Source organism: Dermacentor variabilis, chromosome 1 (assembly GCF_050947875.1).
Source record: "Dermacentor variabilis isolate Ectoservices chromosome 1, ASM5094787v1, whole genome shotgun sequence".
NCBI lineage: Eukaryota > Metazoa > Arthropoda > Arachnida > Ixodida > Ixodidae > Dermacentor > Dermacentor variabilis.
In genome coordinates, this window is record NC_134568.1 from 41,772,073 (window position 1) to 41,784,822 (window position 12,750).

Sequence of the window (12,750 nt, forward strand, 5' to 3'; positions counted from 1 at the left end):
ACATTTAATCTCTTTATAGTAGCAAGATAACTACAGCGAAACTAGCACACATACCAGTGCATAATCTCCTGGCACCACGATGCTTTCAAAGCTCAAGTCCTTAAAATTTACCTGAAACTCCGGCATTATTCATCCAGCCAAAGCCAGCCAGCCAACCTCAAAAGCTTTAGCTCGGTTTGATGAAATTTTAGCCCGATTTTGATGAAATTTGTTGCATTTGAAAGAGAAAGTTAAATTCTAGTGACTTTTGGAAGCGGAATTTCGATTGTTGGCTTGAATTTTTCTAAAACAATTTTCAAATATTTGACCGTTTGAAAAAAATAGAAGCACGAAGTTTACAAATTGATAGCTATGCATCAAGAACTGATATCGCGGTTCTGTAAACGGCATCCATTAGATCATTCAAAGCGGACAAATTCAATATGTCATTTTACATCTTACATGAATTTGTTACGTTGGTTACAACGGTTTTACAAAAGTTGTATTTCCCTATGATTAAATTTTTTTATATTCATGTGTAACATATCAATTTAGTCCGCTATGGATGTACTTTTAGATGCATTTCACAGAATTGTATTATAATCTTTAGTGGTTGAGTTACAGAGTTGTAAACTTGATAGTTTCGTTTTTTGAAAATTTTTGATTTTCGCCAATTTTTAATAAAATATTGACGACCTAACTCAAAAATTCGAAACCAAGAGTCACTAGATTTTAAGTTTGTCTTTTAAATGCAACAAACCTCGTCAATTTTGGTGCAGTGGTTGCCGAGAAAAACGAATTCTCCTTTTACATGTATTTAGATAGGAGCACTCGAGCTAAAGCTTCCTCTTAAGGGCGGAGCACTTCCAGTTGTTCATTTTATACTCTGCAGAGGCCACGTGTGCTCTCATTTTCTACTATCGCTGAACTTTTCCCTATACTATTGGCGTTCCGCTTCACAGCATCAATAGACAGCACGCAGTGATTCTTAAGCCAAATCCGCCTCGCTAAAATGCATGAACAATAATTTTTTGAATACATATTTATTATACGAAACGCTGAAAGAGCTAACAGAAGCAAGTGCGACTAATTACGTTGCAGCATTTCAGTGGATGCTAACTCACTGCACTATTCCTGGAAACGCTTCAGCGGATGGAACTGCGAATCGGGTTCACAAATAAAAAAAAAGGGAGAGATTAAACTATCCTCTTTCACGTAGTGAAGACTGCTTGCTCCTGAAACAGTGACCCGGTCGCCTCAGCAAGAATACCTAGTTTGATCAATAGTTTGAAAGCACCGAATTATTGTTTTACTGCAATGGGAATTATATGAAAACTCCCGACGCATTTACACCATCGGTGTGCATGTCGCCGTCACCGTGATGTTCCGTATAAAGTGCAAGTGCGATGACACTGCGGCCGCTCGCCGTATGCTATGGGTGTGAATGAAAGCGTGCAAATGTGAGCCGAGAAGGATGGCGGCTCGAACTAGCGCGCGCACGGGAAGAAGGCGGGGAGAAAGCGCGCAGTCTTTCATCGCGCGTTGGTAGCTGGGGGCGCTCTACTCCAACGGAGGATGGACAAGGTTGAGAAGTGAGGGAAGCTCATAGTAAAGTTGATTATGAAGAACGACTGAGGAATATGGAAGAATGTAAATGGACTGGTAGAGTGTTCAGGTACTTGTACAGAAAATAACATTGATTCACAGTGGAGGAAAAGAACTAGGAAGCTTACCAGCAAGTATGCGGCCTGTAGGGTGGGCAAAACAGCAACAAAGAACGTCAAGCGGAAAGTCAGACAGGCTGAATTAATCTCATGGGTGGCGGCAATGTAAAAGAATCCTGCCATGAGTAACTACTTAAGAGGAAAAAACGAAATTCGGCGTAAATTCTGATGGCACGTAGGACTGATGTCTTATAACACCTTTGGCAAAAGTAGAATATGGCCTCTTTGCTGGCAAGCAAGCAAGATGGTGTGAGGGAATCCGAGTCAGGTGTCGGATGTGTGCTCTCAGGATATCAGTATCTATGTAGACTGTCAAAGGAGTGTCTCCAGCAATGGCCACTGTCGCAATCGATGACGTAGTTTTGGGGAGACCGAGACAAGTTCTTAGTGCTTGTGCTTGCACACTCTGAAGTTTGCGGATATTTGTAGTGCAAGTATTTCCTAGCACATGTAAGCTGCACTGCACGATGCCCAAAAACAGTGCTTTATATAGTTGCGGGCAAATTTAATTCTATTAGATCGAGGGTCATTCACCCTAAAGAAATATACACTTGGCACATGGCCAACTGGGTGGCTTCACAAAAAAGCGCTTGCCGTTTTAAGCGTTTTCTTGGAAACCACCAGTATCTTAGATCTATATTGTATTTTCCGCTGAAAGATACACGTACAATGCAAGTCTATGCTTATTTTCTCAGAAGTTTATTTAGTATGTTATGTACGGGTATAATTACGGGTCTGTACACTCGTCTGTGAAACTGAACTTTATGTCGCGGATGAAACGAAGCACATGCGTTTATATATGCAACTGCATACACGTGCATCTTCTGTGGGTCCCTGGACTCATGCATAGAACTTTTGGATATTACTGACTGACTGTTTTTGTGATAATTTTGTACCGCATTTCGTTACCAATGTTGTGGCAATAGTATTCTTTGCCGGGCGACGAGGAGTAGCCGGTGCCACTTGAAGGCGCCATTCTTTCCTAATAAGACACGCCAATAAAAAAAGCACAAATCGAACATTAGGAACGAATAAGCACTTTGTTCGGATGTACAGGATTTTTGGGAGGATGCGAACTATTGCTGTATATAATCGGTAAGGTCTGGCTCTCTCATAGACGTAGCCTGCTATAATGCGCAAGTCGTCATCGTTTAGGTCAACACTGTGTTCGTGGAGATGAAATTTAATGTATTTTAGCTGAGATGTTATGTTTTATTACAAAAACAGTTCACGGCTTCAAATATTCGAAAACTTTTCGGAAAATATTTGCGTTTACAAATGGTAGCAATTCAATTCGAAGACCGCATTGAATTGCTTCGCGCGCCAGACTACAAAAAGGAATTAATAGTTCAATGCGACGCAAGCGACAGAGGTATGGGCGTGGTACTTAGTCAGGTCGGCGACGATAACGAGGAGCATCCTATCCTCTATGCCAACCGTAAAGTAAATCTAAGAGAGGAAGCCTACAGCGCTTCAGAGAAGGAATGCGCTTGTTTAGTTTGGGCCGCCCAGAAGTTGTCGTGTTACATGTACGGAGCGAAGTTCATCTTCGAGACCGACCACTGTCCTCTGACGTGGCTCAATCAAATGTCACACAAAAATGGCCGCTTGCTCCGATGTAGTCTTAATCTCCAAGAGTACAACTTCTCCGTTAGATGTAAGAAGGGAAAGTTGCATAGCAATGCGTATGGTTTGAGCAGGCTAATTTGAATTCTGCGTTTGAGGGTCCCGCCTAAATTTTAGGGTTACTAGTGTTAATTTTATTAAGCCAAGAAGATCGCATCTCATTTAGCAAGATTCGCTCCATGATTGCTGAATTTGTCAGCACGAAATTGCTTCAGAAATTGGCATAGCGAAATGCAGCATTTTTTTTTGTTTCTGCACTTATTTTTTTTGGAAGCCTATAGGGTCTAAAGTGAGAGCCAATGTACGTCACCTCGGCGTAGAGCCGTGTTGTGGGGTTCATTTTGCAGTTGGTGGTCCTTGTTGGATGTTTTGGGGCGGTGACATTACACAAGTGGTCGCTGCGAGCCAAGGCATCACCCCCTGGCCACCAGGCATTCTCTTCCTGCCCAGCGGTTATCTGCGCTAGACAGTCGAGATTTTCCGGGACATGGAGGCGCTGTTAAGAACGGCCAGCTGCAGTGCAAGTTTGCCATCCATTTACGCAAGCCGTGGCAACCTCATCTTCGAACGCCGCCGCCAACCACTGGCCATGGCGCGACTAAGTCGACTTTGTGTCGGGAACAATTCGCGCATCCTCCACTCTCCGTCGCTTTAGCTAGGATGCGTTTGACGAAGTAGGCTTTGTGCTGAAACCGCCACCGTTACGGTCTGGCCTCGTCGCCGTTGTGACTGAAGGAGTTCGACGAAGCAGGCTTTGTGCGCAACACGACAACGCCGCCCTGTTCTGCTATGAGTGGGGGAGTTGCCGCGGGAGCACCGACGAAGGCCCCTTCCCACGTGCCGACTAAGACGCAGGACAATGGCTACCCGGGCGTGCTACCCGGGTCCCCTCCGAGTTCTACAAAATTCGTGTGGTGTCGGTTTCGGACCGTGAACACGTGTGTGTGTATGCATGTGTCTGTGTAAACTGTCCCGCGGAGAGGCGGCAGTTTACGATGACTAAACGAACGTTCGCGTTACCTTGTATCGCGGGAGGACCGAGTGTTTAAAAACTGCTGTTGTGCGGATGCTCGGCACACTTAAGCAGTCTCGTTGGACTGAGACACTCTCTCAAGCAGTCGTGTTAGACTGACGTACTTTCTCTCGCAGTCATGCTAGACTGATGAACTGCATGTAAATACCGTAAATAAACCCCTTTCCTCGTTCTCGATGAGAAGCAGTCCTTCCCTTCATCATCCTCCTCAGCGTGGATAACGGCATTGGCGAGCTACCTTCGAATTGATGCCGGACTCCAATCTTGACAACGGGTTACGAGCGATGGGATTCAGCCCCCAATCCTGACACCATGGAGGCTTGGACGCCATCCCCGGGCGGTAGTGACAGCGAGCCCGAACGGACTCAGGCGCTTAGGAGGGTCGTGGACGGAGGGGGATTAAGACCCGTGGCTCCGTGTTTCGCGCCTGCGCCATCATAAAGCAGAGATGCAGACAGCCTGCTATCGGCCAGAATGCCTGTTTACATCTACTTCTTCTTCCCCTCTCCATCCATGGAGTCCGACCGCGCGAGCCTAAGTGTGTCATTCTCTTCAATACAATATATAAATGCAAGACTCTTCTCTTTCAAATCGCCTTTGGCATATGCAGCGCGACCCACCTCATCAACCAGCCTAGTGAACACGCATGCAGTGCTTCTTAGCGAGTCAAAATAAGAGAGTAAAAACTTGAGAAATGTTTTGCAGGAAATTTACTTAAACATTTTTTAGAACAATCGCGCATATGTGGAACTGAATCCAGTGAGCATTCTGCGCCCAATCGAAAAAACTCCTATGCGCCATATTCACTAATTCCAGTGAGCCACATTGCGGTGGCATTAAAAAGCCGTTCATTCCTGTGTATCATATGTGGCCACCATGTGACATATGGAACTGTACTAGATTTTATATATGTCCTGATATGTTTTCCATGTTTTCCAAGTATTACGTCTCCTCCATCTTTGATTAAATCGACTGTTATTTCATCTTCTCCTGCAGCTCTTGATCGTTTCATCTGGCGGCTCTTTATACGAAGTGTCTATGGACTGCAATGTCATCCCAATGTCGTGTGTAAGAATTGTAGTCGTGCATATCAAAAAGGGGTATGTCGCCTTGCCGTCGTCTGCCTTATCCACACCAAAGACGACGTTGAAAAGAGGAGCAGCTTCTCATCGGGAATGAAGGAATATAATTTACACCAGGAATAGACAAGGTTACTTCGCAACACTCTGGCGTGACTGAACTGATGTACACCGAAGGAGCCGAAAAATGTCTACCTGAATCCCCTCTGCCCTCCCTATATCTGTAGGTCAGAGAAACCGACAGGTACACCTTCTTCTAATCGGAGCATCTAAAGTAACCGAAGACTCCGCCTTCAAGAGATGGCCACGCGCAATTACATATTACCTTTGTTCACTAAACACAATGTGGGAATAGCCACCGGCCCAAGCAGTTAACTACCCCAGAGACAGGAGGGAACCACTTGCTGAAGAAGGGGTTCAAACTTGCCTCACTCGACCCATATCGGCTGATTGAACGGACAATCAATTAACTGGTTCGTTTGACAGTCGTCTTGAGCGGCTAGCAATGGCCGTTACACTTGCTTTCACAGGAGCTTCTTGATCCCGTCATCGTGATCCGCGGTCGAGCAGCATCCAGAAAACACCGCTTTACAACCGCGCATTCTTCGTCAACCATGCATGTCACGCAATGCCATCACCGCTGGTCCGGTGGGGCGTGCTGACACCTTCACGATGCTGAAGCGGTTAACAGTTCGCTGATGCTACTGGCTTATCGTAGCGATGCATTCGTCGTCACGCCGTCATCGTCACACATTCGTTGTAATTCCAGCATCATCATGCCGTCATCGTCATTCCAGCTTCTTCGTCATGCCATCGCTATCACGCTGTCGTCATCATACCATCGCCGTCGCTCCAGCGTTATCCTCCCGTTGACGTCATGCCAGGATCGTTATTCCAGACTCGTTATATGTGTGTCATTGTTGTCATAGTGTCATCGCCATACTGTCGTCATCATGCCGTCGTGGTCGCTTCGTCGGCGTCATTTTGTTTGTAGCGATTTCAATGTGGTCATATCAGTATAGTCCTGCCCTCGTCGTCATTTCATCGTCCTCGCAGCTTCGTTGTCATGTCTTCGTGGCCGTTCAATCATCATCATTTTGTCGCAGTGATTCCGCTGTCATGTCATTGTCGTCATGACGTTGTCCATCCAGCGTCATCGCCGCAATTTCTTCGTAATCATGCGTAGGATGCGCATGATCAAGAGCCACAAGTTCCTGTCGAGCGAGTCGGTTCCCGCTTATCATTTGCTGTATGCTTGCAAATGGTTGATAAACTAGAACATTGTTCTTTGCAAACACTAATGACAGGTTCGTGTAAACCGACTCCCATAGCGTGTGGGATCCGCATGTTTTCTTTCTTTTTCTCATTTGCCAGCTGAATAGCAAAGCCGGCATTGCTTGACCGCTCTCTACATGTACTTGCGGGATAAGCACGCCATGTGCACCAGAAATCTCCGGCATGCGCACTCTGGGCTCTTTTTGCGAATCTTTTCAGAGAAGCGTGTCAATTGTAATGTAAGAAAAAAAGAAAAAAAGTGGGCTTTGATAAAAGAAGCAATCTCCGGTAGCACTCGCCTAACCTTCCAGTTTCTGACCGGCTGTGGGATGTAAGTCAGGAGGAAAAGGCAAAGATGCCATTGATAATAGTTTTTGGACTGGAAAACAACACTCAAGTGCTCAAGTCCCACGCTGCTCGTTTTGACTGTCTGACACACAACAGCCAATTTGCGGAGCGGTGAACTTGTACGGAACTATGCCGAGCAAGGTTTCCAAATTAAAGAAAGTTATATCTCCCCTAAAATAAACATAAAAATGAGGTAATTACATAAAAGAAACGCCAAAAAACAAGCCATCTTATGCGCTTTATATGATATTTTCAGATGGAGCGCCTCGTTGCGAAAATCAGGCCTAAAACTGAAGGAAAACCAACATTTTGGCACGTTTGTCATACTTTTGCCAAAAGTTCGTAAATTGTACTGGCGCCATCAATTTTAACTTGAAGTACAGCCCTAGGACAGTGAAGTAAAATAATTACGATGAACAAATGAGTAGGTATTTCGCCAGTGAAGCATAGCCAACTTGGCGAGATTTTTTCAACATTTCTAGCTCCTTAAGCTGCGTTTCCAACTGAAGCTTCCCATAAAGACCAGTGCATATTGACATGTGCTTAAATTGTTTATGTTTTTGGTGACCGTTCTCGAGATAATTTTTGTTACAGTGTTATCGCTCAGCCCAAGACGCGCAACGGACGTTTCTGTATCGGCTAGATATATTATCGCTGATTTTATCTGTTGGCTATCGTTCACCCAACCGTGTAATCAGATTGAATTTGCGATAGGAATTGTGCAGTACTTTCTGAAAGGCATGCAGCCACCAGCAACTACGCCGCCATCTTGGACAAGTGATGTACAAAAGCAGACGTGCTTGACCCACAGAACCAGATTTCGACGATTGGCGAGTGTGCTCTCCACTCTCAATGTGCTGAGCAATAATTTTTTTTTTGCTGGGCGCAGGTTCGTCCAGTGAACAGTTAGTTTCGTAACTTGCGTTGCACACTGTAGTTCATTACCGTCACTAAAACGTGACAGTATTGAAGATAAATCATTGTAGGTTCAGCGGACGAAGTAGGGCAGCATTGTGCACTAAAATAAGTTTGGTATTAATTTTCTAGCGGAACCATGTTTCAAGTACTTTAGTAAGCTTAAGGAAAATATCACGTTACACAAAAACATATAAGGTATCCCAGCTAACGTTAAAGAAGTAAGGGGTTTTACGTGCCAAAACCACTTTCGGGCTATGAGGCACCCCGTAGTGGGAACTCCGAAAATTTCGACCACCTGGGGTTCTTTAACGTGCACCTAAATCTAAGTACACGGGTGTTTTCGGATTTCGCCCCCATCGAAATGCGGCCGCCGCGCCCCAGCTAACGTTATCCAATATGTTCAATAAAATAAAATATTTCAAAAAACACGGTACAAACTACGATTATAAAATCTACGATGTTTGGTGTTCATAGACACTGACGAGTTAACACCGCAGTTCTTATAACTGCATCTCGCACTGTGTTTTTTGAATAATTTGCTTCGTTGAACGGCTTGGCTAACGTTAGCTGGGAAACACAGTATACTAGAAAATGACTTCGAGTAAGGTAGTAAGTAACCATGTTTTTTTTACAAGAAAATCTGAGACGCACGAGTAAATCGTCTGGGACAGTTGGTGTGCAGTAACCCTGTTTTGTACGACAGAAGTGCTAAACAGTAGCTCACTATGGTGAAATACGCTAACAGAAGGCTGCTTTTCTACAACGTAAGGTTAAAAAAACACCACTTTCGGAAAGGAAAAAAAATGGAGGTGCCGGGGTTTGAACCCGGGACTTCTCGCATGCGAAACGAGCACTCTACCTCTGAGCTACACCCCCGCATTTAATCACATTATAGTAGCAAGATAACTACAGCAAAACTAGCACACATACCAGTGCATAATCTCCTGGCACCACGATGCTTTCAAAGCTCAAGTCCTTAAAATTTACCTGAAACTCCGGCATTATTCATCCAGCCAAAGCCAGCCAGCCAACCTCAAAACTTAAGAGGAAGCTTTAGCTCGGGTGCTCCTATCTAAATACATGTAAAAGCAGAATTCGTTTTTCTCGGCCACCACAGCACCAAATTTGACGAGCTTTGCTGCATTTAAAAGAAAAACTTAAGATCTAGTGACTGTTAGTTTCGGATTTTTGATTTAGGTCGTCAATTTTTTATTAAAAGTTGGCAAAAAATGAAAATTTTCAAAAAACGAAACTATCAAGTTTACAACTCTATACCTCAGCAACGAAAATTGATAATACAATTCCGTGAACTGCATCTAATAGTACATTTAAAGCGGACAAAATTGATAGGTTACACATGAATGTAAAATAATATTGTAAAATGGAAATATAGGTTTTGCAGAACCCTTGTAAACAACGTAACAAATTCACGTAAGATATAAAATGACGTATGGAATTTGTCCGCTTTCAATGATCTGATGGATCTCGCTTACAGAACCGCAATATCTGCTCTTGATGCAGAGTTATGAATTTGTGAACTTCATGCTTCTATTTTTTTCAAACTTTCGAATTTTTGAAAATCTTTTTAACAAAATTCAGGGCCTAAATAGAAATTCCGTGACCAACAGTCACTAGAATTTCACTTTCCCTGTCAAATTCAACAAATTTCATTAAAATCGGTCCAGGGGTTATCTCAGAAAATCGTTTTTGCGTTTTTACATGTATTTGAATAGGCCGCGTCGGAGTTGGGCCCGAGCTAAAGCTTCCTCTTAAGAGGAAGCTTTAGCTCGGTTTGATGAAATTTTAGCCCGATTTTGATGAAATTTGTTGCATTTGAAAGAGAAAGTTAAATTCTAGTGACTGTTGGAAGCGGAATTTCGATTTATGGCTTGAATTTTTCGAAAACAATTTTCAAATATTAGCCGCTTGGAAAAAATAGAAGCACGAAGTTTACAAATTGATAGCTATGCATCAAGAACTGATATCGCGGTTCTGTAAACGGCATCCATTAGATCATTCAAAGCGGACAAATTCAATATGTCATTTTACATCTTACATGAATTTGTTACGTTGGTTACAACGGTTTTACAAAAGTTGTATTTCCCTATGATTAAATTTTTTTATATTCATGTGTAACATATCAATTTAGTCCGCTATGGATGTACTTTTAGATGCAATTCACAGAATTGTATTATAATTTTTAGTGGTTGAGTTACAGAGTTGTAAACTTGATAGTTTCGTTTTTTGAAAATTTTTGATTTTCGCCAATTTTTAATAAAAGATTGACGACCTAACTCAAAAATTCGAAACCAGCAGTCACTAGATTTTAAGTTTGTCTTTTAAATGCAACAAACCTCGTCAATTTTGGTGCAGTGGTTGCCGAGAAAAACGAATTCTCCTTTTACATGTATTTAGATAGGAGCACTCGAGCTAAAGCTTCCTCTTAAGGGCGGAGCTCTTCCAGTTGTTCATTTTATACTCTGCAGAGGCCACGTGTGATCTCATTTTCTACTATCGCTGAACTTTTCCCTGTACTATTGGCGTTCCGCTTCACAGCATCAATAGACAGCACGCAGTGATTCTTAAGCCAAATCCGCCTCGCTAAAATGCATGAACAATAATTTTTTGAATACATATTTATTATACGAAACGCTGAAAGAGCTAACAGAAGCAAGTGCTACAAATTACGTTGCAGCATTTCAGTGGATGCTAACTCACTGCACTATTCCTGGAAACGCTTCAGCGGATGGAACTGCGAATCGGGTTCACAAATAAAAAAAAAGGGAGAGATTAAACTATCCTCTTTCACGTAGTGAAGACTGCTTGCTCCTGAAACAGTGACCCGGTCGCCTCAGCAAAAATACCTAGTTTGATCAACAGTTTGAAAGCACCGAATTATTGTTTTACTGCAATGGGAATTATATGAAAACTCCCGGCGCATTTACACCATCGGTGTGCATGTCGCCGTCACCGTGATGTTCCGTATAAAGTGCAAGTGCGATGACATTGCGGCCGCTCGCCGTATGCTATGGGTGTGAATGAAAGCGTGCAAATGTGAGCCGAGAAGGATGGCGGCTCGAACTAGCGCGCGCACGGGAAGAAGGCGGGGAGAAAGCGCGCAGTCTTTCATCGCGCGTTGGTAGCAGGGGGCGCTCTACTCCAACGGAGGATGGACAAGGTTGAGAAGTGAGGGAAGCTCATAGTAAAGTTGATTATGAAGAACGACTGAGGAATATGGAAGAATGTAAATGGACTGGTAGAGTGTTCAGGTACTTGTACAGAAAATAACATTGATTCACAGTGGAGGAAAAGAACTAGGAAGCTTACCAGCAAGTATGCGGCCTGTAGGGTGGGCAAAACAGCAAGAAAGAACGTCAAGCGGAAAGTCAGACAGGCTGAATTAATCTCATGGGTGGCGGCAATGTAAAAGAATCCTGCCATGAGTAACTACTTAAGAGGAAAAAACGAAATTCGGCGTAAATTCTGATGGCACGTAGGACTGATGTCTTAGAACACCTTTGGCAAAAGTAGAATATGGCCTCTTTGCTGGCAAGCAAGCAAGATGGTGTGAGGGAATCCGAGTCAGGTGTCGGATGTGTGCTCTCAGGATATCAGTATCTATGTAGACTGTCAAAGGAGTGTCTCCAGCAATGGCCACTGTCGCAATCGATGACGTAGTTTTGGGGAGACCGAGACAAGTTCTTAGTGCTTGTGCTTGCACACTCTGAAGTTTGCGGATATTTGTAGCGCAAGTATTTCCTAGCACATGTAAGCTGCACTGCACGATGCCCAAAAACAGTGCTTTATATAGTTGCGGGCAAATTTAATTCTATTAGATCGAGGGTCATTCACCCTAAAGAAATATAAACTTGGCACATGGCCAACTGGGTGGCTTCAGAAAAAAGCGCTTGCCGTTTGAAGCGTTTCCTTGGAAACCACCAGTATCTTAGATCTATATTGTATTTTCCGCTGAAAGATACACGTACAATGCAAGTCTATGCTTATTTTCTCAGAAGTTTATTTAGTATGTTATTTACGGGTATAATTACGGGTCTGTACACTCGTCTGTGAAACTGAACTTTATGTCGCGGACGAAACGAAGCACATGCGTTTATATATGCAATTGCATACACGTGCATCTTCTGTGGGTCCCTGGACTCATGTACAGAACTTTTGGATATTACTGACTGACTGTTTTTGTGATAATTTTGTACCGCATTCCGTTACCAATGTTGTGGCAATAGTATTCTTTGCCGGGCGACGAGGAGTAGCCGGTGCCACTTGAAGGCGCCATTCTTTCCTAATAAGACACGCCAATAAAAAAAGCACAAATCGAACATTAGGAATGAATAAGCACTTTGTTCGGATGTACAGGATTCTTGGGAGGCTGCGAACTATTGCTGTATATAATCGGTAAGGTCTGGCTCTCTCATAGACGAAGCCTGCTATAATGCGCAAGTCGTCATCGTTTAGGTCAACACTGTGTTCGTGGAGATGAAATTTAATGTATTTTAGCTGAGATGTTATGTTTCATTACAAAAACAGTTCACGGCTTCAAATATTCGAAAACTTTTCGGAAAATATTTGCGTTTACAAATGGTAGCAATTCAATTCGAAGACCGCATTGAATTGCTTCGCGCGCCAGACTACAAAAAGGAATTAATAGTTCAATGCGACGCAAGCGACAGAGGTATGGGCGTGGTACTTAGTCAGGTCGGCGACGATAACGAGGAGCATCCTATCCTCTATGCCAGCCGTAAAGTAAATC

General features: G+C 43.4%; 1 non-coding gene across 1 annotated transcript; it reads right to left on the reverse strand.

The window, feature by feature from the left end:
• Nucleotides 1-8,786: 8,786 nt before the first annotated feature.
• TRNAA-CGC (transfer RNA alanine (anticodon CGC)) lies at nt 8,787-8,858 on the reverse strand. The gene has a single exon. It is a non-coding gene; the product is annotated as a tRNA-Ala (tRNA).
• Nucleotides 8,859-12,750: the final 3,892 nt, after the last annotated feature.